The 15,398-nt window shown below is 37.9% G+C and overlaps 2 protein-coding genes across 2 annotated transcripts in view; one reads left to right on the top strand and one right to left on the bottom strand.

The window, feature by feature from the left end:
• Positions 1-15,398, top strand: part of LOC106132928 (ecdysone-induced protein 74EF) — a 217,507-nt gene that overhangs the window by 72,793 nt on the left and 129,316 nt on the right. The gene's annotated exons all lie outside the window — the stretch shown is intronic.
• Positions 1-15,398, bottom strand: part of LOC106132930 (U7 snRNA-associated Sm-like protein LSm11) — a 55,481-nt gene that overhangs the window by 39,204 nt on the left and 879 nt on the right. The window lies entirely within an intron of this gene.

Raw genomic sequence — 15,398 nt, 5'->3', positions numbered from 1 at the left:
CTTTATGATCTTCAAACTGTATAAAATGTATTATCTCACAGACTGGAATAGAACCATTCCATCAAAATTCAAAACTTTTATTCATTACTAGCTGTGCCCGCATTTTGGGCATCATTGAAACCCTCAAGGGTGAACAACTTTCCCCGTTTTTTTTCACATTCTCCATTATTTCTTCGCTCCTTATAGTTGCAGCGTAATGTAATATAGCCTAAGGCCTTCCTCGATAAATGGTCTATTCAACACAAAAATAATTTTTAAATTCGAACCAATAGTTCCTGAGATTAGCGCGTTCAATCAAACAAACAAACTCTTCAGCTTAATTAGATTTGGGACACTTCAATATCACTTAATAATGGTCACATCACAACATCGGTTGTCGTAAAATAAATTACCTAAAACATAGTTTACTGCCGTTTCCAAAGCGTCTCTTTAGTTGTAGTAGTTAGTAAAAGCCGACTAAAGATCACTATCAATAAGGGGTTTGGAGCTAATCACATCGCGTAATGTTTTCACTTACTGTTTTTAGAGTTAACGAAGTTAACGTGCTAACAGAAATGCACTAAGATTAGAGAAATGACTTGCTTGTTCATCATTATTACAAATATCAGTCATAATAACCTTAATAATTAAAATAGTATATTTTTCGCAATGTTTTAAAATTAAATTAAATTCTTTTTTTTTCCAAAAAGATTTCCTCGTGGACCAACTGATATGGACAATAAGTTGTCCCATCCCTGTAATGAATGCGGATGAAGCGAACGAAGAATGCAGAGATCGTGGCAAATGGAAAGATGTAGTCTCTGCCTAACCCTCCGGGAAAAAGGCGTGATTTTACGTATGTATGTATGTATGTATGTATGTATGTACACATATGACTTATTTTTCGCAGTGTCAATGCCCCGCTCGACATAATTCTCGCACCTGTTACAATATTGTTACATCGTCACCTTTGTTTACTTTTACGTTTGTCAAGGGTCCACCCATATTAAAATACATACATACATACATATGGTCACGTCTATATCCTTTGCGGGGTAGACAGAGCCAACAGTCTTGAAAAGACTGAATGGCCACGTTCAGCTATTTGGCTTAATGATAGAATTGAGATTCAAATAGTGAAAGGTTGCTAGCCCATCGCCTAAAAGAAGAAACCCAAGTTTTTAAGCCTATCCCTTAGTCGCCTTTTACGACATCCATGGGAAAGAGATGGAGTGGTCCTATTCTTTTTTGTATTGGTGCCGGGAACCACACGTCATATTAAAATTTACAACATTTTTGAGACAATTTTAGAGAAATTCCGTCCACCGTTTTGTTTAAGCCTATTTTTGACTGTGAAGAGATTTTAGATTAAATCTTTTTAGTAGTTAGTGATATAATGTTACTGACAGTAATTTTTTAACTTGTACAAAGAAAAAATAATTTTAACTAGTAACAGATCATTGTTGCTTACTTATGTAAGTGTGTGTCGAAATTACTTCAATATCATTATTATTTTCTTCTCTGAATCTGATTGTCCTGGGTCTTGGATGTTTATCTTTATAATTATTTATTATAAATATAGTATAATTGAGTATCTCGTAACACAAGTTTCGAACTTACTTCGAGGCTAAGTCAATCAGTGTAATTTGTCAAAAAAAAAAGAAATATCTACAACATCACACGCCCATAACATCAATACAACATTAACTCAGCAATGACTGGCTGTAATATTTGGATCAATAAATACAGCGTGCGTACGAAATGCGTCATTTCTTTCAAACGTGTCTTTGAACCCGAACGAAGACTGTTTTCACTGAAAACATGGTAATTTTTGATCTTCTCAGAAACGGTGCACTTATAATTAAGCGACCATTTAGGGCTGTGGGATTCATCCTACAAGTACGTACATATAATCACGTCTTTATACCATGCGGGGAAGGCAAAATCATACATACATACATACCACATACATATAGTCAATATCCCTTGCGGGGTAAACAGAGCCAACAGTCTTAGAGTCTCATAGGCCGCGTTCAGCTGTTTGGTGATGATGATGATGATGATGACAATGATGAAAAATTTCTTTTGTGTTGAATATACCATTTGTCGAGGAAGGCTTTAGGCTATATAACATCACGCTGCAACTTTTAGGAGTGAAGAAATAATGGAGAATGTGAAAAAAATCGGGGAAATTTATTCCATAATAACTATTCCACGCGTACGAAGTCGCGGGCACAGCTAGTTAAAGATAAATAAAGAGGCTGTATTGATGTTAAATATTGATGGTGTAATTGACCCATAATTGTGATCAAAGATACTATAACATATATTCACGTCTATGCCATCAATTTTGAAATACCTGGATTAAAGTCAATTCATAAAAATTATAAATTTCAACGTTTAGACAATAACGATTATCCATATAATTACACAAAAACACAATAATTCAGCGCGAATGTAAGTTTTATGATTGAAAACCCGTCCTTATCATATTGCACTAAAAATTGATTCTATCTTGATTGTGATTCTATCTCATCGAAACTGAAAGTGTACGAAATAACTTGAACAGGTTTTATAGATACAGATTCAAAAGGTTATTTTGTTGTCTATATTTTCAATCTTACTGGCTGTCAACAGAATTTTCATTCCATTATTTAAAAAAAAATGGCGAACATCAACTCACTGGCCGTAAATTAAAAAAAAACAACTAACGATAAATCTATGCAGTTCTAGAGCCGAGGTACCAGGGAGGCATGGCTCGGCTCGCACGCGGTCGCCGATCGCGAATTACTTTCACTCCACTATCCCCGGGCGCTGACCGCACGGCGGGGTCGTCGGCCGACCGAGCGCGGGAAACGCAACCCGCCATCATGCCATTCAGAAAAGCGCGCCATGCGCCATGTTTACACAGATGTGCGCCGAAACGCGTTCCGTTGCATCACTTCCGTTCGCGACTTACGTTCCGTTTCGTGATTCTTATGCGAATAGCGCGTGCCGATTTTGTGCATTACCGTATGCAATTTAGCATATTAATACTCTATTATTAGAAAAGAGGCGTATAGGTACTAAAATTAAAATACGCGAGACTGTTTACACTACAGCGACGACGGTGTAGATAAGAATATTTGCGTGGAATTTTTCCACATTATCAAATTCGTTCGAAATCTGTGATAAATAGACTAGATTAAATGATTCATATCTGGATAATAACTAAAGCGCTTGACGTAATTTCAATGGAGGCTGGACTGGGCTCGTAAATACAGTACAGTTTGCGCTGGTAATACTTACGCGCCCACAGTTTCCAATAACGCATAGTTCATAGATAAATGCGTATAGGTTTGATATAACTGATGATAGTTACTTAGTACGGAGTCGCAGACGCATGTCAGGCTTAAAGATAAGAGAATTATTCCTTATCGCGCCAGTTAACGTTTCGTAGTAAACACATTATATTGACAAGTTATTACCACGTCCTTGAACGCCTGAGATTTAAGGAGATAGGTGTTTGATTGTTTGTCACCAAATTTTTGCCGAATGACATTCTGATATATATGTACTTACATACAAGATCATAACAAGATTCTAATTTTGGTGACTCTTCTATAATCTATTGTAAACCCAACTATATAGGTTCTATCATCCTTTATAGACTTCATCAGCTCATTACATTTTGATATAGCGTATGATTAAATCCATTAACAAAGACCTCCCATTCTCAGTTGTATCTGACCAGCTACGTTCTTGGTGATTAATCTTCTTCATCTAATTCCTCCAGCCTGACCCTAATTTTGGAAGTTTTGATTGTTTTAGTTACTTTTTAAAATTGTCCTACATTCGAATTTCAAACATACCGGCCGGACCTCCGAATGCGCTGACGCACCAGACAATCCCCGCGAATCCGTAGACGTCAACGACCGCGATGCAGCAGAGTGCAACAGAGACGGCATGCATCCCTCTGATCCCACTCATGTGGAAAGCTGTTACGCAACAATTGTACACCGCGAAAGTCTATCTGCGCCGTAACTCAGTGTCTAGATTACGAGATAAAGCCGCGTTCAGAACTCGCCCGGTAACCGTATTCGGCTATCTCCAGATGGACTAGCCTTTAATTGAAACACTCGAGATTAAATTAGAAATACATTGTAACATAGCATTCCTAGTGATGCACGTGTGGTTTAGTCTTTATGATGTGCGGCCATGGAATTGATAGGTTGTTGCATTTCATCAAATCGAAGATAATTCGTGTCAGCTTGTCACAGATTCAGACTTCAATCAGAACACTTCACCATTAGCATGCGAGTGGAAATAGATGTATGAGAGATTGGTAGAAAAATATAACAGCTCAACACCTCAAGAACAAACAATAAATATTTAACAAAAATATCCACTTAATAAAATTTACTTATATAGACGATGTATTTATATTTAAACTGCAAGGACGAAACTGGGAATATTCTTAACTGAAATTCCAATTTAAGCACTCCACGAACATAAGTAGAAGAGTAAAGCGGTGGTATTTATGAATTCACATACAATAAATGTGGACATAAACCGGCTGCAACAATACAACTTCTAAATTTCAACAATCGTTAGGCTTATTAGGTAAAAAGACATAAAACTTTAGATTTCCTAACCGCAAACCCTTTGCGTAAGCAATTATACAAAGATAGAGCCTACATAGTTTAAATTGGATACAACTCAGCTATTGTACAAAAGAAGCCAATAAACTAGCAAAGACAATGAGCTAAGCAGCTGCGCGCGCTTTCCACCGCCATTTTTGTCAAATTGGCGGCAAAATTGCGAATCTGTCACGCGATCGCGTGGCCGGACCCCGTACAGTTTTTGATTAAAAATAAAAGACTTTTCGCTCACTTTAATTGTATGATAATTACCAAACTTATTTAATAAGCTAATTCTTGTTTGCATTTCAATAAAAGTTTTTAATAAATGTAGCCATTTTAAGTTTTTTGTGGACCAAATTTAAGAGTCAAATAAATAACATTCCTGGTAACGATGCTTCACTATGAGTTTCTATATACATAAAAGAAATTATTGATATTGTTAGAACCCTTGTCGAAAACGAAATTTCCTCGATTGTGATTTTATTTTTCACAAACTTAATAGCTTATAATAATACTTTTGGTTAGTTCAGCGACCATCTACAATGTGGTCATAAGACACCATCTGCTTGTCGTAACGAAATCTTTACAAGGACAGGTGTGTGTGGACAGATGATAAAGAACCACTATACAGCACTCTTTAACAGGTCATAGACATTAGTGTACTATATGACACGCGACCGATGACGAAGATTACATATCATCATAACTAGAGCACAATGTTGACACGGGAGCAAATGTACCGCTTCTTGCAAGACTCTCCTCCACAACAAAGCCTTTTTAATATAAATTTACTGTTCATAAAACTGGCCTTAAAAAGATACTATACTTACTCCTGATGTGCCATGTGGTTCCCGGCACCAATAGAAAAAAGAATAGGACCACTCCATCTCCCTCCCATGGATGTCGTAAAAGGCGATTAAGAGGTAGGCTTATAAACTTGAGATTCTTCTTTTAGGTGATGGGCTAGCAACCTGTCACTATTTGAAGTTTATGCTACAAATAATTCATTAAACTACCCGTAAGTAATTACATGAGTGTGAATGGCACTGTTGGAGTGGGAAGTCCTAGACGAACGTACCTTAATGAAATCGGAGACGTTCTAGCAAAACGTCTGGTCAAGAGTACCCGCGAAACCGATGATTCGATGAGGAGAACGGCGATTGCATGAAGAGAGTTATGAATGTGGATGAAGCGAAAGATGTATGCAAGGATCGTGGCATGTGGAAAGATGTGGTCTCTGCGTACCTTTCCGGGAATGAGGCGTGATAACAAGACCACCGAAAGTAAAATATATATATTTTTTTTTAAATTTCTTTCTGTCTGTATGTTTGTTTGCATTGCGCGGAAACTATTGCTTCGATTTATTTAGCTTAGTCGCAACCTAAAAACTGACATATAAAAAATTCTCCCCCACCGCTCAAAAAAGCTGACCCCCTAGCTTTTTTTATAAAGATTGTTCGAACTATAGTATAGAATAGAAGAATAGTATAGAAAATCATTTTCAAAATTGGAAACAAGGTATCACTTATTGACGTCACATCACTTAAATCTGATTACAACTACTACCGCTCCCATAGCGCATGTGTAGAAGAAGCGGCGGAACAAACTACACTGCAGCATTTGCAACGCACAGATTTCGTTTCGCGGCAGACGAAGAGGCAACAGCTTCTTCACAATTACATACATATATACATATGGTCACGTCCACATCCCCTGCGGGGAGACAGAGCCAACAGACTTGAAAAGACTGAGTGGCCACGTTCAGCTATTTGGCTTAATGATAGAATTGAGATTCAAATAGTGACAGGTTGCTAACCCGACGCCTAAAAAAGAATCCCAAGTTTGTAAGCCTATCCCTTAGTCGCCTTTTACGACATCCGTGGGAAAGAGACGGAGTGGTCCTATTCTTTTTTTGTATTGGTGCCGGGAACCACACGACACACACGGCTCTTCACAATTCAGTGAAACTAAACCAGTCTCGGCGCAGACAACGGAACGTTGAATGATGTGCTATCAACCAACAATGAGGCGTCTCATTTGCATGGCGTTCGTGACCTAGTGGCCTGCGTCTTACATGAACCACCTTTTTTCAACCGGCGACGGACGATTGCGGACTTCAATGAAGTGGTGACGTAAGCATTTGTTTTAAACCACCTACGTAACGAGAGGATGTTATAAATTTACCCTGATTATCCTAGTTGTGATTTTTTTTTTCAAACTATTTCTGATTTTCGCCTGTTGGATTTCAAAATTTTGTGCTAGTCAAGGTTTGGAAAGGTTAATGCTCTTTAAATTTTCTGCATAAACATTTAGAAGAAATGAAGTTGTCCTATTTTATTTAACATACATACTCGTATGACAGGAGAATATACAAAATAGAAAACATTAGAAAATTAATCATCTCTGGCAGAAATTTTCATAAATATTATATACATACGAGTACATATTATCACGTCTATATCCCTTGCGGGGAAGACAGAGCCGACAGTCTTGTAAAGACCGAATACAGCTTTATGGCTTTTCAATGGAATTGAGATTCAAATATTGACAGGTTGCTAGCCTGTCGCCTAAATGAAGAAGCCCAAATTTATAAGCCTCTCCCTAAGTCGCCTTTTGTGGAGTAGTTCTATAATTTTTTCTATTGGTGCCGAAAGTCAAGCTAAAAATGAGGAGACCCGACCCCACATAACGGGACCAGGGACGGAAGAAGTGCCGAAAACCACACGGCACAGTTTTTTTTTTAATATTATTCTTTTTTTATATTTTACGAGACCCTGGAACCTAACAAATTGATTTATATGGTTCTTCTAAACAGACATTTGGTCCGTTCATACATAAAATCAAATGGACATCAAAATAATAAAGAAATTAATTATCTTAACAAATTTTCATTAATTTTCGCCGTGTGGTTCCCGGCACCAATACAAAAAAAGAATAGGACCACTCCGTCTCTTTCCCATGGATGTCGTAAAAGGCGACTAAGGGATAGGCTTACAAACTTGGGATTCTTTTTTAGGCGATGGGCTAGCAACCTGTCACTATTTAAATCTCAATTCTAACATTAAGCCAAATAGCTGAACGTGGCCATTCAATCTTTTCAAGACTGTTGGCTCTGTCTATCCTGCATGGGATATAGATGTGACCATATGTATGTATGTTCGTTAAAAAAACAAACAAAGTTCACCTTTTACAAAAATCCTTACACGCGCCAAAAAAACCGGCCTAAATTCTTAATCCCTATTGGTGAATCCTTACAACCGCCTGGGTGGGCGCGTGGATGATCCTCGGCGGTGTGGTGGGGGGTGACAGTGGTGGGGGCGGGGGAGCGGGGTCGTCGCACGCGACTGACACAGAGTGGCGAGCGTTGAACGGCCTAGGCTGACCTCTGTTGCGTGACCCGTCGGCACATGTACACATTGAGCTTAATTACTTCTCAAGCTGATGTACGGGGTTTGTTTTCTGCGGGAATTTATGAAAATCTTTCCTTGGTCGATGCTAAAATCACGCTTTTTCCCGCTGAGACTGAGGACTGAGATAATGTATTTCAACGATCACAAAACCTGAATTTAATTTCCATTTATTTGTTGTATTTGAAATAAAAGTGTGGTCTTTCAGTATTCTCAAGACTGTTGGCTATGTCTACCCCGCAAGGGAGATAGACGTGATTATATGATATCCTAAAAACTATAAAACAAAAACAAAATATGTCATCAGATATTAAGGCTGACTAGCCTTTGTCACTAGTATTTATAATTTTTTAACTAATTCATGAAACTTAGAACTAACTAACCCATAATTAAATAAAAGTAGTTCAAATACAGTTCTGTCTTGCCCACTTCTAACCAAATCAGTTATTTTAACCTGTAATTATATATTTTAACCTAATCACATTATCCTCACCCAAGTTAAGAAGAAGCAATAAAATGCAAGTTATCCTTAAATGAAACTCTTTCTTGGAGAATTAATACTATTCAAAAGTAAATAATGTATTAGATCTTGGGATAGCGGAAAAACAATTATGTAGGTCGCTGGATTTTTGGTAAAGAGAATATTGTGAAAGGAAGAAGCGGGAAGCGGGAATGCACAACAAGTACCTTAATTTCTCGTATGTTGGCTTCTTGGGCCCTGGCCAGGGTTCTTCTTGTTTCAAAGATGCGCACTTTTTCTATTTTTATTATATGAGCGGAGCGGTCAATTTGCGGCCATATTTTTTCTTCAATCACTAATTTTCAAATTTGAATTGAAATGTTCTATGGCTCCATTCGTAAGCCGTCGAGTGTTGTCGAGCTCCGATGAAACCACATACGCTGTCACTATCGTATTGTGCGGAATGAAAAGGGATAGGAACAGTAAAATAAAGCGGCGCGTTCATCCTCCGGCGCCTTGAGAAACATCGCTTTCTCAAAAGAAAAATAAAAGGAAATCACTCATAGAGTAGCGTAAATAGTAGTGGATTTTAATATTAACTAAAGCGGAAAAAATAATATAATAACATTCATAAAATAAGAAATTATTAAGAAAATGCGGTATTGTTATTGCGACGGCAATGGACTTAATTTAACGATTGGTCTTTTAAGAAAACCATTTTGAGTTTTAACTAAAGCTACTCTCACAGTACCGTCTGCACCTGGATAAGTCTTTTCAATGATTCCCAATGGCCATCGTAATGGGGGAACATTATCTTCATGTATCAACACTACAGTACCAATTTTGACGTTCGTTACATCTTTCAACCATTTCTGACGAACCTGTAAATTATTCAAGTACTCTAAATGCCATCTTTTCCAATATGAGCGAATCATTTGATCGAGTAGCGATTTACGTGTAACTAGCGGCGTAGAAGATACAGGTGCGAGTGGCAAGTACTGTAGTGGAGAAGCCATAATAAAGTGCGCGGGAGTTAAAGGCTCAAGATGCGGTTCTTCCTGTAATACGCAGAGTGGTCGTGAATTCATTATTGTTTCAATCTGTGTTAATACTGTTAAAAGCTCTTCATATGTAAGTAGTTGATTGCCAATAATGCGGTACAAATGAGTCTTCAAACTTTTTATATTTGACTCCCAAATTCCTCCAAAATGCGGAGCGCGGGGAGGAGACATATGCCATTCTATGCGGCGATTTACAAGCTCGCTCGAGAGCAAATTATTATAATCTGAAGAAAGTAAAAAATTATAAAGCTCATTCAAATGAGACTTAGCGCCAACGAAATTAGTTCCATTATCGGAATATAGATGAGAAACTGGACCCCTACGGGATATAAATCTCTTAAACGCAGAAAGAAATGTAATAGAAGATAAATCTGAGGCAAGTTCAATATGAACTGCTTTCGTCACTAAACAAATAAATAGGCAAATATATGCCTTTTGACTTCGCTGACCACGACGTCTACAAATAGTGATGTTAATAGGCCCAGCGTAATCCACGCCAGTATGAACGAAAGCTTTTGTCTCTTGAACACGAAATGCGGGTAAATTCGCCATCTTAGGAGTTGGATGCGAAGGAGAATTTTTAAAACAAAAATTACAATTATGTACTCGTTGCCGTATAACAGATCGAGATGATATTATCCAATATTTTTGGCGAATCAAAGAGCTAAGAAGAGCGGCACCAGTATGACAATGTACGCGGTGAAAATAGTCTATAATCAAGTAAGTAACATTATCATGTTTAGGAAGTAAAATAGGATGTTTCGCTTCGAACGGTAAGTTTGAATTAGCTAATCGACCTCCTATTCTGATTAATTTATCTTCCGATATAAATAAGTCTAATTTATTAAGCGGGGCAGAAGGTATATTACCCTTTTTCAAATCTTTTATGACATGTGTAAAATGAGCGATTTGAACTGATCGAAGCAAATAGTTTTCAGCGGTAATTATATGAGAGGTCTCTAACCTTTTAGAGCGGGGCAATAATCTTACAAAGCGTAAAATATATGCAATTATTCTTAACAGTTTATTCCATGAAGAAACTTTGCACGATAGAGAACAAAGAGGAGACAATTCTATACCACGAGAAGCGGTTGCGACAAGCGTTTTACTGTTAAATTCTGGCAAGTCTTCACATTTTTCAGGCTGAAAAGATTCTATTGGCCACTGAGGTACAGGCGTAATTAACCATTCAGGACCGTTCCACCATAACTTGTGCGTAAGTAATTGTTCAGGTAATAAACCTCTCGACAGACAGTCTGCGGGATTCTGAACTCCGGCGACGTGGAAGAAGTTTTTAGGCTCTAGATTCTCGTGACATTTGGCAACACGATTGCTGACAAAAATATTCCACCGATGTGGAGATGAATGAATCCACGAAAGAGCTATTTTTGAGTCTGAAAAAGCATAAACATTATCTATAGGCGTGCGCGCTGAATAAGTATCGTAGACCAATTTGGTTAGCTTGGACATTATGACGGCAGCACAGAGCTCCAAGCGGGCAAGTGAAACTACTTTGACTGGCGCAACCTTTGACTTTGCACAAACCAAGCGGACACATATGTTACCAGTAGGATCGGTAACATGTAAGAAAACAACACAGCCATACGCTTTCATACTAGCGTCAGCGAAAGCAACTATATTAACCCTAGAACCCTGAGCTACAGCCAGATGGCGCGGAATTTTTAAATTAGCAAGAAGTGGCAATTGTTCTCTAAATTTAATAAACATAGCGGATATATTTGTCGGAGGTGCTTCATCCCATCCAACCTTCTGAAGCCAAAGTTCTTTAATTAGAAGTTTAGCATAAACAATTACAGGCGCGGCAAAACCTAACACGTCCCATAAGCAGGCGATTGAAGAAAGTATAGAACGTTTGGTACAAGAGCGATTATCGTTATTTATTTTAAAAACAAATGTGTCACTCTCCGGCTGCCATTCCAGCCCTAATATTTTAAGAGAAGCGGATTTATCAAATTCTACTTGTTGTGAAAGTCTTAGCGGTAGCGGAATATTATCAAGTACCATTTTAGAGTTACTCGACCATTTAACTAAATCAAAACCACCTGATTTAAACATTTTAATCAACTGCGTGGAAGCTTCGACAGCATCTGATTCATTTAAAATTGAACTAGCTAAATCATCCATGTAGAGCTCCTTTTCAGCTATAGCTGCTGCTACAGGAAAATTAGAACGTTCATCATTACAAAGTTGACGTACTGTGCGCATTGCAACAAATGGGCTCGACCTAAGTCCAAACGTCACTCTGTTGAACTTGAACATACGAATCGGTTCAGAAGGGTCAAATCGAAAGAGTATTTTTTGATATTTTTGATGTTCCTCAGTTACAAGTATCTGAAGATACATCTGCCTTATATCTGCAGTTAAAGCTACTGGAAATAAACGAAAATTAAGTAATAATAAAAATAAATCAGCTTGAAGATTAGGTCCAGTGTGTAAAATATCATTGAGAGATACACCATTATGACATTGAGCACTCGCGTCCAAAACAACCCTGACTTTAGTAGTCTGTTTGTCCAATCTGACAACTGGGTGGTGAGGAATTATATAACCTCCATCAGACTCGTCCGATGGTAACACTGGATCTAAGTATTTGTTATTTATGTAATCCATGATAGCGGCGTTATAGCTCACACGTAAATCTGTGTCGCTAAGTCTGCGTTCCAGTGCCAATAAACGGCGATGAGCAACAGTGTACGAGTTCCCTAAGCTACTGGGATCCTTAGCAAATGGTAACACGGTGCAATAGCGACCAGACGAGTCGCGAGAGACAGTAGAAGCGTAAATTTGTTCACATTCTTCATCAGTACGACTAAGAAGTTTATTCACAGGAACTTCCTCTAATTCCCAGAATTTAGAAAGAGAGGCATCTATACTTTTTTCAGAAGAAGTAAGAAATGAAGCGGAAGATGAAGATGGAATTGCGGTTATATCGCCAATGACTGACGAAGCGGTATTAGCAGCGGCGTCACCCATGAAAACAAATCCAAAAACAGTTTCAATAGCGGGCGGAGCTGGCGGTGCAATAACTTTTCCACTAAGAAGTAAGAATGGGAATAACTTTGCTCCTAGGACAATTTCGATTTCTCCAGGAATATGCCAGAATGGATCTGCAAGCGGTATGTTTACCAGATGCCTAACAATAGATGTGTCAATATAATCTATAGGAAGACGATCGGTAATACAATCTATGACTAATGCGGTTAAGTTAAAAGTATGTTTATTATTTTTTGCAGAAATCGTAAAATGAGCATACCCTATAACAGGCCGGGAAGTCAAACCAACACCCTTTAAAGTCGAATTTGACAGCGGAATAATTTTCAAATTAAGTTTTTTGCAACAGTTTAGAGTAATTAAATTATTCTGTGAAGCATTATCAATAAGACATCGAACAGTTTCTTTTATATTCTTATCATTATTATACGCGTAAATACTGGCGGTAGAAAGAAGCACTTCAGTACGGTTATGACAAGTTAACGTGGTACAGGGAAGAACATTCGTTAGGTCAGGTGAGCGAGCGCAGAGCGATACGTGCTCGCGATCTTTGCTAATAACGGGCATTGATGCCGCGGAGGTGGAGGCGCAATTCTCTGTACCAGTTTCAGCCGAAACAGCGCTGTCTTGTATGGTTGTTCTAGTGAACGAATCTCTAAATGACGCAGAAGGTGAGTTTTTATTTGAGGATGAATCTAAATGCAACAAAGAATGATGACTTTTTCCACATTGTCTACATTTATACTTCGAATTACATTTTGACACGGAATGTGTCAAGCTAAGGCAGTTTACACACCCTACTTTCGATTTAATAAATTCAAGGCGATTTTTCGGTGACAAAGATTTAAATGCGGGGCAAGTATAAAGCTGAAAGTGTTCAGACGTATTACACATTGAACATACAGAGCGGTTATCGATATTATTATTATTGCGTGTTACGAACGAATGGACTGTATGGCGGGAGCGGTTTGAATAATTAATAGTAGCATTGTTATTTTGAGTAGTGCGGTTGAATGAATTATTATTATTAGTAGTGCGATCTAATATTTTTACTTGACTTTTAATGAATTCAACTAAATCTGAATAACTCGGAATCATTTTATCTCTAGCAGTCATTTCAAACGCCTGAGCGGTACTTGAATCTAATTTGCGGAATGCTAAATTAAATAAAATAAAATCATAAGTATCTTCAATTTTTAATTGATTTAGTGCAGCGGCGGCAGCGTCAAATGTATCTATGAAATTATTTAATGCGACCGAGTTATTTGAAGCGGCTTTTATATTAAGCAACGTGGAAACATAATACGAACCTAGGGCTCTCTTATCCTGATATTTCTTTGTCAAACTGTCCCAAATGGACTTATAGTTTTCGCCAGAAGGAATCACGCCTGCTATAATTTTTAATGCATTTCCGGTGAGCCTTCCAACTAAATATTGAATTCTATGAGAATCTGTTAAATCTGGATTACAATGTATATTAGCTTTAAAAGATTCATAGAAAACGGGCCAATTTTCAATTTTTCCGTCAAAGCTAGGAATATGAAGCGGAGCTAGTTTGAAGGGAGCCTTATTCGTTGTTTGCGGAACTGCACTCGAAGAAACGGATTTACCTTTTAGATTTACACGGAACCTTACAACACGAGCATAAATATCTTCAAATGATGAAAGTGACTTATAATTTGGTTGGAATTTGGGATCTAATTCCATGTGTAATAGGTTAATTTCATCCAAAGTTTGCATGAAATCATTACGCAATATGTCTACAGTTTGACTATCGGACATAAAAGTCTCAATCGAGCGCAATTCGGTAGTAGATGGCGACAAATGTTTGCCTACCTCGTATAATTTAGTAAGACGTTCAAAGCGAACCTTATTTTTCTCTTGTAACAACTTGAGCTTAGATTCCATGGTAAAAGATGGCGGATAGAGGTATTTTACGAAATAAAACACTTAATACCAAAATCTTATTCAAAATAAGCGGTGAGCGGTGTGAGAGTACTCTGAGCGGACGTTTTTATTTAATTGTGTAGGTAGATTCTACACAGACGCCGGCCGAATGTCGGCGCAATGCGGTTATGATTTTCTACAGAAAATCGCGGTTTTAAACAAATCTCGTCAATAACAATACGCATGAAGCGGGTTTGAAGCGGGTTTTATGCGGCTCGTAATGGACCACAAAATGGGATAGCGGAAAAACAATTATGTAGGTCGCTGGATTTTTGGTAAAGAGAATATTGTGAAAGGAAGAAGCGGGAAGCGGGAATGCACAACAAGTACCTTAATTTCTCGTATGTTGGCTTCTTGGGCCCTGGCCAGGGTTCTTCTTGTTTCAAAGATGCGCACTTTTTCTATTTTTATTATATGAGCGGAGCGGTCAATTTGCGGCCATATTTTTTCTTCAATCACTAATTTTCAAATTTGAATTGAAATGTTCTATGGCTCCATTCGTAAGCCGTCGAGTGTTGTCGAGCTCCGATGAAACCACATACGCTGTCACTATCGTATTGTGCGGAATGAAAAGGGATAGGAACAGTAAAATAAAGCGGCGCGTTCAGATCTCTTCCTGTGAATCTCTTTGGAGAACACTAAAGGACAAAATCACAAAAAAAATATAGTACATAAAAATTCTGCAGTTTCTTTTTATATCGGACAAGTTACACACATAAAACAGAATTGTAGCTTCTTAATGCTATGTCAGATATTTTCAGTTTCATGCACCATTTCGTCCAACTTTGCATGCCATAATTCGTTAAGAAGCAAGAAGAATAATTCATGTTCGTATCTGGATAACAAAGAACAGTTATGAACATAGATTAACCGATTCATTGCGGATGACGCCAATGAGCGTCATTGATTT

Source organism: Amyelois transitella, chromosome 4, assembly GCF_032362555.1.
Source record: "Amyelois transitella isolate CPQ chromosome 4, ilAmyTran1.1, whole genome shotgun sequence".
Classification (NCBI taxonomy): Eukaryota; Metazoa; Arthropoda; class Insecta; order Lepidoptera; family Pyralidae; genus Amyelois; species Amyelois transitella.
Note: the sequence above shows the minus strand (reverse complement) of the source record. Positions and strands in the feature narration are given on the sequence as shown.